General features: G+C 40.0%; 1 long non-coding RNA gene across 1 annotated transcript; it reads left to right on the top strand.

Moving 5' to 3' along the window:
• Window positions 1-389: 389 nt before the first annotated feature.
• On the top strand, window positions 390-14,132 carry LOC128851603 (uncharacterized). The gene is made up of 3 exons (XR_008448937.1): window positions 390-493; window positions 13,542-13,742; window positions 14,050-14,132. It is a non-coding gene; the product is annotated as an uncharacterized LOC128851603 (long non-coding RNA).
• The last annotated feature ends 2,944 nt before the right edge of the window (window positions 14,133-17,076 follow it).

Here is a 17,076-nt window from a genome sequence, read left to right as displayed (position 1 = left end):
CTGATTTTTGCCACAGTCCTACAAATATGTACTTGTTTCACTGCAGCTATTCCATTAATCTAAACTTGCCTGTTGAATAAAGTCTGTCAGATCTATGAATTAAGGGAAAGAGAGTATTAAATCCCTTGATTTCTATGGAGATGTCTCAATCTCCATTAGTAGATCTGGAACTCAAATTTCTCTGCACCTACACTCTACTTATAGCATAATATATCTTGTCTTACACAAATCTGTGGATACTATGGTATTAAGAAATCAAAAAAATAATAGAGAAAAATGCCAATCTAGAAACTGAGTATGCAAGGGTTGGTGAACTGTTACAATTGAAAGATTTTTATTCCTTTTGCAAGCCAGCAGTAAAACTTTGATTATTCTTTTGCTTTTATTACAGTGATGGCTTCCAAAACTTTGCTTTCTTGTATCTTTGCAAGAACCAATCTGGAGCAGCCAGTCTTTGTTTCTCTGAGCCAAAGATATGCACAGCTGAAAAAAAGTAAGCAGTTTATATCATAGTTAAACAAAATACTTTTGCTTTCAAGCAGGCCTTTCAAGCAGTCAACTGAGACATGATTTATGTATTATACCATCCAGAGTGATTCCTCCCTGTATTTAAGCTGTGCTTGATATGGGAGAATAGCAGAGCAGGCAGCGATGGTGATCCAATCTGCTCTGGCAGAACACCCAGTGCCTCAGTCCTTGTCGAGGATGTAACTTCAGGAGCATGCTTGTCCGCTTCTCCTCAGCCTCTGCGTTGTCACTACCCTAGAGTTGTGGAAAGTGGTTCTGGAAGTCTTATTTGTCATGGAGGAGTTGTACCAGTTCATTCTTGCAGAGCAGGAAGAGGGATGTGTTGCGTTTGACCCTCAGTTCTTTGTAACCTCCCAGCTGTGAGGAATGTGAGTTACTACTCTGTTTTTTTCTTGGAGTGATGGGGATGATAATTTTGTTTTACTGTAAATTTTAGAGTGAACTCATGTCCACCGGCACACCATAGGGATAACAATGTGCATTGCAGTGGGAAGGGAAGAAACTGTAGAAATTTAGAGGAGAAAAATAATAATTATCAGGCAGTGTTTTCAGACTAGGAAGTTCTGTGTCAGATTCAGGGACTTGCTGGTGCTGTTAAGGGTAAATGAGAGAGCTAAAGAAAAGAGCCTCTGTGAAGGTTTCCACAGATGCTCCACACAAAACCTAAGTGGCACGGAGGCAGGGAGAGTGTTTCAGGATATATATATATGTGGAAGAGGAGTGACACACCGCTTTATTGATGTTTGCCCCTATCTTCTTGGTAGAACACCTTCCCTTCCTGCTCATTATTGCCAGGTGCCCTGTGTGAAGATGGTGTAGACTAAAGATGCAAACACGTTGTGTTTAAAGGACAGTGAGGAAGAATGCATGAAGAGGCTCACTAGCACTCTGAAAGATATTCAGTTAAAAAAAGACACTCTTCCAATAAGCTGCCAATGAAAACTGCTTGGCTCAAACAGCAGTAGGATATGAAGGAAAGAAAAAATATCTCTCATTTTTACTTCAGCCCCTTTTCACCCCCTCCCCTCGTACCTGCTTGTTTCCCCTCTTTGTGTACAGTTCACCAGCTGTGCCCTGTGAGATGAGCTGGGGTGGGCTGTGTTCCTCACACCTCTGTGCGATGCACACATCACTCTCCCAGTCTTCCAGACTTAGCAGTATTTCTCGGGCTAGACTGTCAGATTGCTGAGGATAATTGAGGGTTTAATTTGCAGTTTACATTCTTTTACTAAGTACTGCATACTCTGGACAGAAGTCAAAAGCAGTTGTATGATTATGAACTCAATGATTCCATCCATCTTTTAATTTAACAGTCAGTTCTGTCCAGATGGTATTTCACATGTTGGGCACACGAAGGTCCTTTATATTGCAAGGGACAAAAATGACATCCTGTTTCTTCAGGAATGAAACAGATGGGGAACCACAGTCTCTTCCTGCCAAATTAAGTACTCTAATTTTAAATCCAGATTTTTTTTTTTTAATTGAACATAGATGTATATATGTGGTCATTTTGTGCCTGAATTTACCTGTTTTAGGCGTATAATTTCCCATATAAATTGGTATGTTTGCTGTGCAAATTACGTATGTGGTTCAATACTTGAATTTTCTATTTAATATGTTTTACAAATGTAAAGCCTATTTACCAAATGATAACTTAAACAACGAAAAAGTTTGAAGATAAAATAAGTTGTATTCTTCTGGTTTGGGAATTATAGAATAGAATATCAGGAGGTTTATTCTCTATAGTTGACTATAGGGCGTAAAGTTTTATTTGTAAATACACAAAGTGTATTACACTACATTGAACAACTTTGAAGGAATTACCATTGGTGAATTATGGCAATGTTAGCATGATGTAAAGAATAGTTGTGTATATGAGGAAACTGAGGGTGGTATAATGGGTCTGCTAGGGCAAACTTGCAGTAAGAGAAGACGAGATTTTGATGTTTCTTTTCCTGTTTGTTCAATTTTGGTGGGTGCCAGTGATTGTGGGTGGGTTTTTTTCTTGTTTTTATTTTTTTCAGGGTTTGTTTTTACTTCTTTCATGATTCTAGAGATGGTACAGGAAGCAGAAGTGATTTTTCTTTTGGATAGTTTTATTTGGCTTGAAATTAAAAAAAAAAAAGGCTAGAGAATATTTTGCAATAGAACTTTAACCATCTTTTGTTTCAACTTTAACATACTTTTCAGGGTTTCCTTGGTATGAGGCAGATTTTAAGTGATAGCCCTACTGATGTGATTCAGCTTTTTTTTTCTTCAGAACAGCTGAAACAAAACACTGTGGTAGCTGACCATCAGAACAACTTTTTTTCCCAGCTTCGGACCTCTAGTATATCCATCACTATTATCTAGGCGATGGCAATTGTAATAGTTTCTATAGAGGACTTCTTTCCTCCCTGCCACTCACCCATGCATTGTTGGTTCCTTTCTGTTTTAACTGGAGAGAGAAGCTACAGTCCTTTTCCAGAGTGATGGCAGACCTGCAAAGCAACCTGATGCTGCTCCAATATCCTTATCTCCAGTGGTGAATAACGGGTCTGCCAAGAACCAGCTATTTGCTTGCACAACTTCAGCTGGGTCCCTTGCAGCTGCTGTTATTGTTCTTTCTGTGGCAAAGATGCAGGTGACACGGTAGGCTTTAGTTTAAGATGTTTAAACAATAAGATTGAGGCATTGAAGGTGGCCTTTAACATGAGAGGAAGAGCTAACTCATTTGGTATGACAAGTGCCTTTCTTTTAATCAAAAGAAGGCTTCAGATTCTTGTTCAACTTAAGACCCAGCCTCTCCTCCCAGTTAGAGAAAAATGCGCTGTGACACCTCAATAGCCTTGACTTTGTGCATATCTCCTCTGTTAAACCGAAGATGGAAAAAGTATCATGGTCAGGTTTGTGTTTGCCTCGATGCAGAGAGAAAGGACAGAAAGGATGGTAAAGAGAGACTTGGGTTCTCCAGTTAGTTCACATTTGACACCTGCTGTTTCTTAGCTGACAACTCATCTCTGTACTACCTCCAGTGCAGTGATATGACTTCCTTTTAGTACTTGCAGGGCTGGAAAGAAATGTCAGTGCTGCACCACAGCTGTGTCATGTTAACACCCCCTCCCAGCCTTAGTTCCCTGTGACAGAATCTCTTCTATGGCACCACTTGGTGTGGAGGGCCCCCCAGCCGTTTCACTAGCACCTGGGCTGTCTGCATGGCCACCACCACAGTGGTAAAGGGGCACTTCAGAGTGAAGCACTGTCTTAGCCGTTGGAAAGCGGGTGTGTGCAGGTGAAGGAAGGGGCAATTATCCAGTTGCCTCTTCTGAACATTTGTCCTCTTTCCGAGTATCATCTCTTTCCTAGGTAGCACTGTAACTCAATCTACAAGATGAGGAAATAGGTGGTTATTGCAGGCATTGCCCCAGGGTAGTAGTAAATTAATAGTCACTTAAGCTCAGGGTAGGATTTAGGGTTGGAGCACAAGGCTTGGGAGAGCTTTGCTTTAACTCAGATGTGGACTTCTTTCCTTGGGTCCACAATAAGCAGGAAGATGCCAAATATTATCCTTTGGCTGTAGGCTGAAAAAAAAAAGCAACTAAATTTAACTCCATTTTCTCTTTCTACATCCTGCAGTTACACTCTTCAAGCTGAACCCAGGAGCAGTTCACAGTGAACTGCTCCGATGAGTGGACATCCTACGCAGAACAGAGGAGCTAGGGCAAGCTTCGTGTTTTTGTGTGGGCTGACAGGAAGGCTTACTTGGGCAGACATATATGACTAAGACTGATTTATTCCATTCCCATTAAAAGTAGATTTGAGGACACGTTTCTTTCCATCTTTAATCTCTGGGCAGATATTTCCTCCATAAAATGTAGTTTTGTCCATTCTTAAAATTGCTGTTAGGTAGGACTTAGCCATCAGGTGAGACATTTGGAGCATTTACATTAACTTGTATGCAGTGTGCAGATCTGGAAAAAGCACCCTGAAAGGAGGGTGAATTTTACTCCTATAAAAAGAACAAGAACAAACCCACACAATTTTCGTTTGTATTATTCTTTATTTAAGGAAAAAACCCCTCACATGAACTACTGTGTAGTCTGGATTGTCTGCAAGGAAGCCAGTTTATGGACTCAGAAAAAGTCCTGAATTATTTCCTTCTGTGAAAGCACTCTGGGCTTCCCTCAGCGTAAGTGACAGCAGAAAATGGGTTGTAAGCACGGGAGGTGAAAAAGCACCCTCTCTTAGTGTTTGGAGAGAGGTTTATTTGTAGACACACTTTCAGGTGACTCTCTGTAATTGTTCCCAAACGAAGGGAGGATTAGTTCAGATGTCACCAAACCGCGAGGAGGCCTGGTTGGCCTTTTATCCTGCCCCAGGTTAAGGGCGGGCCACATCTGCCCTGTTTGCCTGACCCAAGGCAAATATGTCTTGGCTCAGTGCTTGTTTCTATATGCTTGACTGGAGCAGAAGTCATTGCTCACAAATATGTGAGAGAAAAATAAAGCGGAGAAATGAAGGGGCAGCCTTTTATGCATGAAAAGGGGGGAAAGGCGACTTGAAACCCAAACTTTTCAGGCTATTATACTGGCAGTGATAACCAAAGACAAGGAAATGCAGTCAAGCTATTCATAGAATTATACTCTATGGAAAATGGAAAGTTCAAGTTAGGAGTGTAGAGGGGCTGATTGAAATGAATTGGCTCATCATGGCATGTTCAGCTTGGGGCAGCTTAACAGTGAGCCGGGGAAAGAAAAGCAAGAGGGGAAAATGGCATGTATACAGATCGGTTTCTGGATGTTGCTTGCTTTCCCCCTAGTATCTTGCATTTTTGGAATGTATATCTAGTCACTCAAGGAGTTGCAAGTAGTTACAATACTGAGGAACTTTGTAGTGCTAACACTACACCAGTGCAAAGGAACTACATGAGTAGTTATGTAGGTGCAAGTCTGTGGAGAATCAGGCCGAGAAATCAGGCTGCTTTCTTTTTCTCTCCATGAAATGCAAATAGCTTTCAGTCAAAGGCCTTACCTGCTCACAAGATGGCACTAATTTAAATGTATCTGTGTTTTTTAGCTGATACAGGCTATCAACCTGTGTTTTACATAGACATTGCCTAGAGCGTTTCCTTGTTTTGTATTCCTGCCCACCAGAATTAGAGATATACATTCAGCCCATGTATTAAGATTTGCTTATATGCTTAGGTGCTTACATTCACAGTGTAAATGTTTACAAATGTTAGTGCCGTTTCACTTCCCTTTAATTCTCTGCTCCCGTCATACAAAGACACTTGAGTCCTACAGTTTTCGTTTGATTTTACTGCGCTCTTCAGCTATGTGTTAACTGAAGGTCCTCAGCCCAATAAAAATTTTAAAAATCTTTAAAATGATTTTGCTCTGCAGTTCTTTTTCTCCAGTCATGATTTTTATTTACAGCAAAGCCACCTTCTTGTTACTCTTGAGAAAAGAGTGTTTTTATTGTCTTGGTGCAGGGAACAACCCTAGAATAGAGGCCAACCAGCTCCAGAGTATTTAATGAATAATATAATTTATTTTCAAAATTTAGTTATAACATTTTAATACTTCTCCTGAGTTTTAATATAGAAGAGAAAATAGAACAGCATAGAATAGCTCAGTTGCAAAGGACCTACAATGGTCATCTAGTTCAACTGCTTATGAGTATTCAAAAAGAAAAATCAGTATGCAAAATATTTTACAAATAAACTGTCATTCTTGTAAATTATTTCCCAAACTGTATCTATTAAAACAATTAAAATGTTGGCAAGGTAATGATCTGGTTGGTTTGGGTTTTTTTTATTGGATGTTGCCACTACACGTAGTAAACTCTAGGAGTGAACAAAATTTAGCTGAATAGCAAGAAAACAAATCCCACTTTCAGATGCTGCTTAGACTTAGAACATTGTTTATGTCTAAGCAGAACTGCATATATGTAACAGTGGAAAGCCGGAGTTTTAACAAAATGCATCTCAGGCATAGAACTGCAGTTTGTAATCTTTGTTCAGGCAAAGACATATTAAGCTCTACACTCGTGGAACATGCTCTTAAACTGGTTGTAATGTTAATGCCCTCTGGCTAGTGCCAGGTAGTCCTGCTGTGGGGCATGGCAGTTGCAGTGCTCCAGGAATGGCTTCTGATTGGCAGATTTGCACGCAATCTCGTTGGTTTGAAGGCTAAGAGTTTCCGAGCGTAAATACCAGCTGCTTCATGCCACTTACCTTCTGTGCTAGAAGGCTTCCCTTGGCTCATTTGATTTACGTTTGGCAGAGCATCAGCAACCCCTAAAAATGGTTTACAGTCTGGTTTGTGACGAAAGCAGTGAAAATAGTAAGAGCCAACAGATGTGCATCGGTGTTCTGAAATGTCAGGGTCTCCTGAATCAGTAGATTTTGCTTTGTCTCCATTTCACTTCATTTGTCTTGAAAGATCTGAAATATAAAGATGACAGTTTAAATGTAATAATTGTTGCCTCTTTTACTGTAATTATTTAAAATACAAATAAACAGGAGGAAATAAATCAGTAAGTAAAATATGTAAATGAGATGAGTCTTGTTTGTAATTCTGCTGTCTGTTTTTGCTTTCTGCCTTCACTTTTGAGCACACTGGCAAGTTTCATCTTACAGTTCTGACAAGTTTTGTGAAAATTGATATCTAGGAACCGGAATGTGAGTCAGGCATAAATTTGAAGGAAAGATTTTAGTGCAGGTTCAAGTTCAAGTTGCCTTACCTTTTTTTTTTTTTTTTTTTTAATGCCACTCTGAGGACATGTTCAGCATTACCACTGTCAGGAAACAGCAAGAGAGACCTTTTTCCCCAGTTCTTGGTGTAGAATTTGTGGATAACAGGCAGGAAATGGAAATTCAACAGGAAGGGAAGCTACAGAGAATATGGAACAACTATTTTTGTTATTGTTTCTACATTTTATTTTTCATGTAATTAAAGTTGCTGTGGACTAATCTTGCCGTGTCTAAGTGCACTGGGAGTGTGATGCACCCACTCAGTTCATCACAGGTTCAGAAAGAGAGGAGCAATGAAGAACTGAAGAGAGAAACATTTAGTGTAGATCAAGATAACAAGGAAGTCAACAAGCATATTGTCTAGATTTATTTCTTTTATTGTGGAAGAGGATCTGAAAAGCAATATTCCAGCATTGGTAGGTAGACATAGATGTAGTAAAAATTGAAGTTTTTGAAAGGGGAAGGATGTTGCTGCTAACTACAATGGAGAAAAGGAAATAACATAAAAAGAAAAATACAAGCTCTTTGGCAATAAATGCAAAGTTTAGCATTAGATAAATAGTCGCCCTTCCTGGGTAGCACATCAGTAGTGTTATTAGATGTATAGGGCTAAACTGAGGGAGATCTGTTTGGTATTGAGATGTAGATTTGAAAGGCATTTACCTAAAGGTAATAGTTATATCCGTGTGAAGAGACGAGGCTCCCTGAGGTTAAGATATAGAAGATGAGACCCAGGATAGAGCTTTGAAGAGCTCTCACAGACAGGGGACAAGAGACAGAGGAGAATGAGAAGCCATTAGAGGATGATGAGAAATCCATATATGTGCTGGTCTGCAATGCAACACAGAGTGATTTGTTAGAACTGTTAAGAACCACAAGTGCCCATGGCTTGCTCTACGCAGACTTAACTTGTGTTTGAACTTGCCTGTTAAAAATAAACCAGATATCTCTACCTTACAGTATAGATATAACTTCAAAACTAAGGGACAAAGCCAAGGTGAGTTTTAAAAGAAAAAGAAGGTGACAAGGAATCGTAGGAATCAGGAAGGAGAAATACAGTGCAGGCTTTGACAGGGCTGAAGAGGGGACAAAAGAGAGCGAGGTGCATGTAGCGTTCAGCACCGCTGTTCCACAGAGGTGAAAAGGAAGGCAGTAGGATGAGTCAAGGAAGAACGGTTGATTGGTAGTTGGGTTATTAGGCTTCAGGGAGATGAGGCAGAAGTTTAAATACTAAAGAAGGCCTGGAACCTGGGATTGTGTGTGCGTGTGTGTTTGGTGGCACTATAGTATGCTTGAATGTTAGTAAGTGAAGACTACGGCTCCCTTCTCTTCCCTCCCACTCTTGTTTCTAATCACAACAAAATAAAACTTTGTGCTTCAGGCAGCCTTCCTTTCCTTTTACCCATGTCCTCTGCCTCTTATCCCAAAAAAGCCTCTGGCTTTTCCTCCTCTCAGATGTTGCTTAAACGTTTCTGCCTTAGGAGGAGAAGGCAGTCTCTGGATGGTAGAGTCTGGCCCCTTACTTCAGGGGCAGGAGGAGAGGTTGTACGTCTTGATGTGGAATAGCTTTTGAGGAACTGCATTTTCTGAGGACCAGCCTTGCCCTCTGCGCCAAAAGTATCTTTCACTTTTCAGTATAAAAATTTCAGAAGAGCAGCCACTGACAGTAAAGGAATTGTCATCAGTGGTATAAACAAGCTTCCTTCCCTTTCCAGTCTATGCACACCTATAACTCCCAAACCAGAGCCTCCTGAAAACCAGCCACTCCTGTTTTAACTCTAGACAGAGCAGCCAAGATTAACGGGAAATTCTGTTACCTGAAGTTGTATGTATTGATACTCCCTGCAGTCTAAGATTACTGTTAACCTTAGCAGCAAATGGAGTTAGATATGGAACTGCAGATGCCAGAGAATCTGAATAAAAATCAGGTATGATGCATAATTTCTGGGAAGCAGAAGCGTGCATAATCATAGAATCATAGAATAACTGGTTTGGAAAAGACCTTTGAGATCATCAAGCCCAACCACATCTGTCCACTACTAAATTCTATCCCTAAGCACTTAATCTACCCGTCTTTTAAATACCTCCAGGGATGGTGACTCAACCACCTCCATAGTAGCCTGTTACAGTGCTTGAGAACCCTTTCGGTGAAGAAATTTTTTCTAACATCAAATCTGAACCTCCCCGGCACATTCTTATAGCATAGTTCTATAAGAATGGATTTTGGGTATTATTTGAGAATGAAAATATCATTGCTCCTTAAGAACACGTAAGGCAGTTCCTCCTAAAGTGGAATTGTGTTTTGGCAAAGATTTAATTTTTTTTTTTTTCCCACATGAGAGGCAGGGCATGGCTTGGGCCTAGAGTTGTTAACCACAAGTGTTCTATGAGTGGAGGCGTCTCAGGTATGATATCGGTAGTCTCTTGACATCCCAGCAAGGGTAACTGATCTGTATAGAGGTGTGGAGAACAGCAGGACTGTGCCAGTTCATTTTTAGGAGCGTAATTAAGGAAGGCTGGAGAACACCATGGCTATTTACACTTTCAGTAACGTCTCAGTGAAAAAGCAAACCGTAGCGTCACTTCTTTCTAGAAAATATGGGGTTATTCAGTAATTTATAAAAATAGCTGCTGAGGTCATATGCCAGCATAGTCAAGGAGATTTGTATTTAATCTTGTAGTCAAATCTGTGATTTTTTTTCTTGAAGTTGCGTCACTGGGACAGGTACTTGCCTGTGGGAACTGGAAGTGCTCTCCAGGAACTGTGATACCTTATGAGGCCAAGTCCTGGATGCGTGTAAACTCTTACAGTTTTCTTCATCGAGGTGGCTGCTGGAGAAGTATGTCCTGCTTCGGTTGTGCCAGAGAACAAATCCTAATATTTTAAAATGTGATTAGAATGTAACATGTGAACAGGGGCATTTTACTGTCTGTGTATATTTGGTCATTACCAAAGCACTTTTAAGCCCAGTGTATAAAATGTGTCATTTATGTTGTATATGGTTCTGCTTAGCCTATTTGTATTACTGTCATACATAGAGAGTTAGACATCATACATAGTTTGCTCTGTAGAAGGGTTGCAGGTGTGTTTAGCTGAGGACTATTGCAGACCTGTTTTCTATCACCTTGCTCTTGTCTTGTCATTTATGTCAGTGCAAGTAGGTGTAAACTGCTGCTAATTCAGGGAGGTGGCAATGACAGCCCAAGGTGCAGAGTCAAGAGAATCGGACTATATCTGTAATACATGGTATTGCACTGAAAATATATTCCTTGTTGATTCCTCTTCCTGAACGCTTTTCGAACAACTAGCTACATCTTGTGGTGAGGTCTTTTTTTGTTGTTTGGGGTGGGTTTTTTTGGTTTGTTTTGGAATAATTTTTTGTGTGTTTTTGTTTTTTGGTTTTTTTTTCCATAGGGATGCATACTGAGTCGCTTTATCAAAACTAGTTTTTGAGAATCTCTGTAATAGTGGTGAAATCAAATGCAAAAGGAGCATTTAAAGAAACAATTATTAGAAGTTACTAGTTGTTAAGATTTCTTTCAATTCCTCCTTAAAAGGATCTTCAGTTTTGTCTGACATATGGACCCAAGACCCACACATTCCATTGTGAAAGTATCCCTAATGATGTGCTAGTTCTCAAGGATGTATCAGAGTGCTGCAGCTGACACCCGATAACACTGCTCACTCCAGTGCTGGCACACTTTGCCTGCTGAGTGCAAAATCTCTCCTGAAACAGATCTGAAGCAAGAAGTGGGGATCTGCATTGATTTACAGGACCATGCAGCAAGCAGCTTAAAAATCAATTCTCACTCATACTCCTCTTTTTCAGGAGGCTAGACAGAATGCCTGACTCTTTCCTTCTTCGGATGTCTTTTTTTTCTCCTTGTTTCCTGCCTGCAGGAAATGCAAGCGTTACTTGTCTTAAAAGCATTTAGCAATTTTCTTTTTTCACATCAAAATAGTTACACATCATGGCAAGATTTTGCTTTTTATTTTTTTTTCACAGACTGAAATTAAAGCAGACCTCCTATATTTAATTATTAACAAAGAATAGAGGAGTTATAATTAATACCTTTGCTCTGAGACTGACCTTTGGTTAACTTTTGTTTTGCCAAAAAGAACGCATCCAGTTAAAACAATGAATGCCTCAGAGTTAAGGCCAAGTGTGCATCTGACAAAGAAACACGGGATGTACACACTTGTGGAGCTTGCTGGAAATAACTCCCTTTCCTTGCTTTAGCTCTAGTTTGCAGGTTGCTCAGGGTTTCTGTAGGAAGACAGCTATGAGGACTCCGTTGTTTACAAACTAGAACATATAGCTAACCTCTGGCACCAGGTCCTGGAGGCCGGTCCGTTGCCTTCTCTCTTTGCTCAGCTGGCCTCCTGCCTAATCTCCCTGCTGTAACTGGGATGTTTGCAGTTACTTTCCCTCTCAGTAGCAGCTTGTGTTGTACTGTATGGTCAGAAGACACCTACAAGTTTGTTTGTGGGTTTCTTTAATTAGAACAGCCGGAAAAAGGAGATGGTCTGTGAGGCACGGAAGCTCTTCTCCAGGCTAAACTAATAATCTTGTCATCTGAAGGACGCTAACAAAACTTCAAAGACTGTTTTCTCCCTCACATCTCTTCATCTAATCCTCTCTTTATTCATCATGTTTTAAGGCCTGACTGATTATTGACCCTGTCTCCTGATCAAGGATCCTTTCTATTTTACGCATCTGTCACATAGACAGGCTAGTGACTTGTGTTTAGCCATAGTAGTTAGTCCAGAGAGGCATTCAGTTTTGATTATGACCTCAGGTGTTATTATTTGTAAGTACTTTTGGTGAAGTGGTGCCTCTGTTGAAGTGACTGGATCAAAACTACTGCCATGTGCACTTAAAAGCATTGAAAAGACAGTGGTGCAAGGGACCTCTGTAGGCTTCTTATTCAACTTCAGCTCCAACTTCAAATCTAGATCAGGTTTCTCAGGATCTTTTCTAGTTGAACTTGGCCTGTCTAGTCATATCCACTCTGAATCTGCCTGCTGCCAAGTGCAGAATTTCAATTCAATCAGAATTTCGCAGGGAAGTTTTAAATCAGGTCCATTACAAAATCAAAATGTATTACAACCACACAGTTATTGCCAACCTAACTCACCAGATAGTGGGAAAAAACGCTCACTGCATTCATTATGATTTTGAGTAAATCATTGTAATAAATTCTTTCTTCTAAGAGTTTGTAAATAGATCGAGGCATTGACACGAGCTTTTGCATGAAACTCACCATCAACTGATCCAAATCAACCCTACCTTGTGGCTGAGGTTTCCTTTGCTGTCTCAGTCATGAAGCTTCGCACTTTTTGCTCCTGCCTAGAAGTGAAAATGTGTGAATATCTTACTCGTATGCTGCTCCTGCAGAGCCAGATCCAGGCAATTTTGGAACACTGCTCCTGAAAGCAGCAGGTAGTAGCCACTTGATCAACAGTGATTTGAGGCAGATGGAGGAAACTGCGGGAACAAAGAGTGAACCAATGCAACTGCAACACTGCTGGTCTCATGGAAGTGTAATAACCACTTGGAGTAAAATTACTGTGTTTAAGGATCCATCAGAGCAGCTTTTGCGCCAAGATTAATAAGGTCCTCTCCATCCCCCCCTCTTTCTATTGAAAGAGGAGCGAGATGGCCTGAACAAGACTTTAAATCTCTCTTTCCAAGCCCTAGTGTTTCAATTCTTGGCCTCTGAGCCAGATGGTATCTCTTCATGTGTACCTGCATTTTATGAAACATCTCAGAAGAACCACTGTAATTTCCTAGGCTCTAAGGAAAAAAAAAAATATTTCAAGAGTTTTGAGATTTTACTGTTGTTAACAATCAGCTTGCCGCAGATATTGTAAATGATGGGTTGATGCTACAGCTCAGCTGATATAATAGCTATTGCTGCCAAATTCTGCTCCCTTCCCCTTCCTGTCCTTGGTCTTCTGCTAGTGCTTGCCTGACACCAAAGTGAGTCAGTTCACAGAGTTCAAACAAAAAAAGAAAGAAATATTCAGGGGGTTTTTTTTGAGTGTTTCTTTGTTCTTTCTACTGATTTGTCTCCTTTTAATTGTGAACTAGGCCAGGGCTAGTTTGACAATAATTTTGGATTGATGTAATTGTGTTGTGTAAAGCAAAGGTGTCGCTCGCACCTTATCCCTGCTTGTGCTCCCAGTGCTGTTCACGCCATCAGTGTTGGGAGGCAGATCATGGTGCTGAGCTGGAGGAAAATCATCTCACCACTCTACTTCCTATTTTTCCTTCAGGTTAGTTTTGAGCTGGTTTCCTGATATGGCTCACTACATAACTGTACAAATACCAGAAGGAGGGGACAGGACCTCCTTTAGCTGGTAACTTGCTGTTATTTTGGCTGAGAGCAAGCATGGAAGAGCTACTTCAGCTATGCTCATGTGAAACTGGACCTGCTTTGCTCACACTAGACTACGTACTCTCTACTTTCACTGAAGGTAAGTGGCAAAAGGATACAGCCCATATTCTATTTCAAAAATATGTGGGATATAAAGAGAGTAAAGTACGGATAAAACAGAACGTGGTCTTTTTCAGAAGTTGTTTTTCCTTTCAGAGAAATGGAGATTAGCTTAAATAAGGAAAATATAATCTCTAAACCAGTCCTGCTTGTTATTTGACTGACATTTTTCCAGGTGAAGATGCACTTTAGGATGGCACAGGAAGAGGCAATTATACCATCATGAGTTGATTATCCTGTTTAGAAAACACATTCTTCTAACTTTGCTTTCTTTCTTCTGCCCACAGCACTCAGCCAGAGTGCAGGGATTGGCATGCTGCCAATGCTCGCCTCATCGTCATAAACACACAAAGCCCCAAAAAGAAACTGAGCAAATATTTCCTAAGGTAAGTGTGAAAATCCCAGCACTTGCTGGGTCCTTTCAGCGGAATTTCACTCTATCATTACTCAGCTGAGTGTATGAAATAAAGGACATGTTTGTTGGCAGTTTTTTTTCCAGTGGTCTTACTGGAGTTGGACTTGGTAGCCATTTCTACAGAATTACTCATAAGTCAGTGGGTGGTTTGGTTTACGCTTGGCTTCAAAGAACTCAAGAGCTGGTTTCATTGCTGTAAAAAAATTAGCTGAACTATAAAGGAAAATATTTGTAACTTGTCAGTCCTCCACTTGTTGAAGAGGCAGTTAGGTTACAATCATCTTTTTTTTTTTTAAATACTAATTGCAATACCTCTCTGATATGTCTTTTTAAAATAGTAAAAAAAAATAAACTCACCAAGTCATTCAAGGTATACTTTTTGGCTTTAATCATACTTTATTCCTATATCCATAAGGTGGAAGATGAGTGGTCCAAACTTGCACAGCATGAGGCTAATGTACCACTTAAGTTGTGACCGTCTTGCTTGTGCTTTGCACGTAGAGAGGAATTTCAAGCAGTGACTGTTCCCCCTCCTGCAGGCCTTCCAGTGAAATCCTCCATTCTAATGCTGACAAGAAAAAAAAAATATTCTATATCACTAGTTCTAAGTGTTATGCGTATACTGGTTTTAAATAAGTGTGGCTGTTCACCTCCTTCCTTGCTGCTGAGGATGAAATGGTACATTCTTGAACTGGGTTTTGTTCCTCCAGTTAGTAGATACAGGGAGAACTTTGTCTGAGTATTATCTCTTTGTTGCACTGGACTATTGTTCAGGCCTACATTTAGTCCCATCTTGATAATACAGTGATGGTTAACCCTCCCCATCTGACAGGAAAGATACTTCCATTCCTCAGAGCATAAGAGCTGAAATAATTTCTTCACCTATTGCTTGAGTGGTGGCCACTCCTGTAGGAGGGCTTCTCACCATCTTTTCTCATCTCAAAGCCTCTTAGAGCTTTTCTTCTTCATTGCAGTAGCTCATATTGTCTTGCATTCCTCATATTCTCAGCTATTTTCTTCTCCACTGCTGCCACTGCACAGGTACCTTGATCTTATCCAAAGTGCCCAGACCATGGTCATCCTAACAGCCTATCCCATTGCCCTGAATGGAACAAGTCTCAAAGCCCTGGATAAGTTCTTTGTTTCCCTTCACTGATTTCTTTTTGTGTGTCCACCTCTTGACCATCTTGAGAAGTACAGGCCCTTCTTGAGCATTAAAAAATAATATTATTACATAGAAATTGCTATAAAAAAACCCATAGATGCTGCTTACAGAAAGAGGTGGCTAAGTTTTGGTCAGGAGGAGAAAATTAAATAGACTCTTAAGACAGTATTTTAGATTTCAGCTCTACCTGGAAGTGATGAAGTCTTACAAAACACCTTTTAAATCCTCACCAAAAAACACTGCTTTCCCCCTGCCTCACCATGATTGTGTTCTATCACCTAAAATATTGCATATGCTCAGGAAATATGTCTCTACTCCATTCAGCACCAGAAAAAAGTTATAAGAATGAGAGCTATGGGGCAGCACTGAGATGCATCAGCTTGAAAAAATGGTCAGTTATCAGAACTTCAGAATTAAGGAGCAGACTGGAGCGCTGGTTTGGTTTTGGGTGTTTTTTTTTTGTGTTCTGTTTGTTTGTTTGTTCTTTAAGTTTAGGTTATTTCTTTCCTATTATTTCAATCTCTCTCTATACTATACCTGAAGACTGTTATGCTCCAACCTACAACAGAAAATACCTTGAAAAGCACCCTTAGTGTTGCAATAGGGAAAAGTTGATATTTTTTCCTAAGAGAAAAAGTAACTGTATTAATCATTGCTTTAAAACTCAATGATCTTCTGTGTCTGGAAGTGGTTTACTTAATGTATAGAAACTGTAGTTATAAAAACTAGTCTGGTTAATTTGTTTCTAACTAATGTGGTGCTGTAATATCTGCTTTTCAAGATTCTTAGATGAAATATTTTTCAAACATCTGCTTGTTAAGCCTCTGGAATTACAGTTGGGTCGATAGTCCCTGAAACGTGGTCACATCTGTTTGTGTATTTGCAGTCAGTGCATAATGAAATGCACTCTAGAGTCTGAGACATTGTTTCAAATAACAAGGTGAATCTAAGGAACTATCTGAAATTCGGTTAATGTAACATAGCTAAAAACCAGCTCTTGTGACCAGCATTGGGGGAATTGCAGCACAAAGAGGACGCTGTTTTTTACAGATTTTATTCATTCATCTCTCCAGGACAGTAACACATTTTCCTCACTGTGCCTGGGAATCCTTGTTCCCTTTGATCACCATCTCACGATCTTGCAGTTTCACTTCTCACTCCAGCTGCTACCTCAGAATTCTTCCCACCTTCCTCTTGGTTGCCAGATCAGACAAGGGTTGGCCGTTGTCATATTATCATAGATTTACCAAGCTTTAATGTTCTGTGGTATTTCTTCAATTAGAATTCACTGAAAAGGGGAGAAATGAAGAAAAGGGAAATATTTATACCCTGTTTGAACTCTGCTAGTTTTGACAATGTGTTTTATTGTGTTAAAATTTCACTTACTTCCAGCGTTTCAAAATTGCTGCAGTGTGAAAACAGTGTTTGAAATTAAAAATAACAGCACATAGACTTGGCTACACCTTACACTTGCTTCCATCTTATCAGAGTTCAAGAAAAATTGCAAACTCCAAATATTTTTAAGTGAAAAAGAAGTCTGGGGAAATCAAGGTGTGCTAGAAACTTCTTATTCTCTGAGTAAGCAGAGTTATAAGAAGCAGGATAGCCCTGCTAGCCTCGTGTTTCATCCAGGTTTGAATAGGAGATTTAACTTTGTGCTGCATTGTGCTGTGTCTCATTCAGCCTTAAAGTTAGAGCCTTTGATTTCAAACTGAGAAGGACCAGGTCATAATA

Source organism: Cuculus canorus, chromosome 3, assembly GCF_017976375.1.
Source record: "Cuculus canorus isolate bCucCan1 chromosome 3, bCucCan1.pri, whole genome shotgun sequence".
Lineage (NCBI taxonomy): Eukaryota > Metazoa > Chordata > Aves > Cuculiformes > Cuculidae > Cuculus > Cuculus canorus.
The sequence above is the reverse complement of the archived record's forward strand: the minus strand, read 5'-3'. Positions and strand labels throughout refer to the sequence as shown.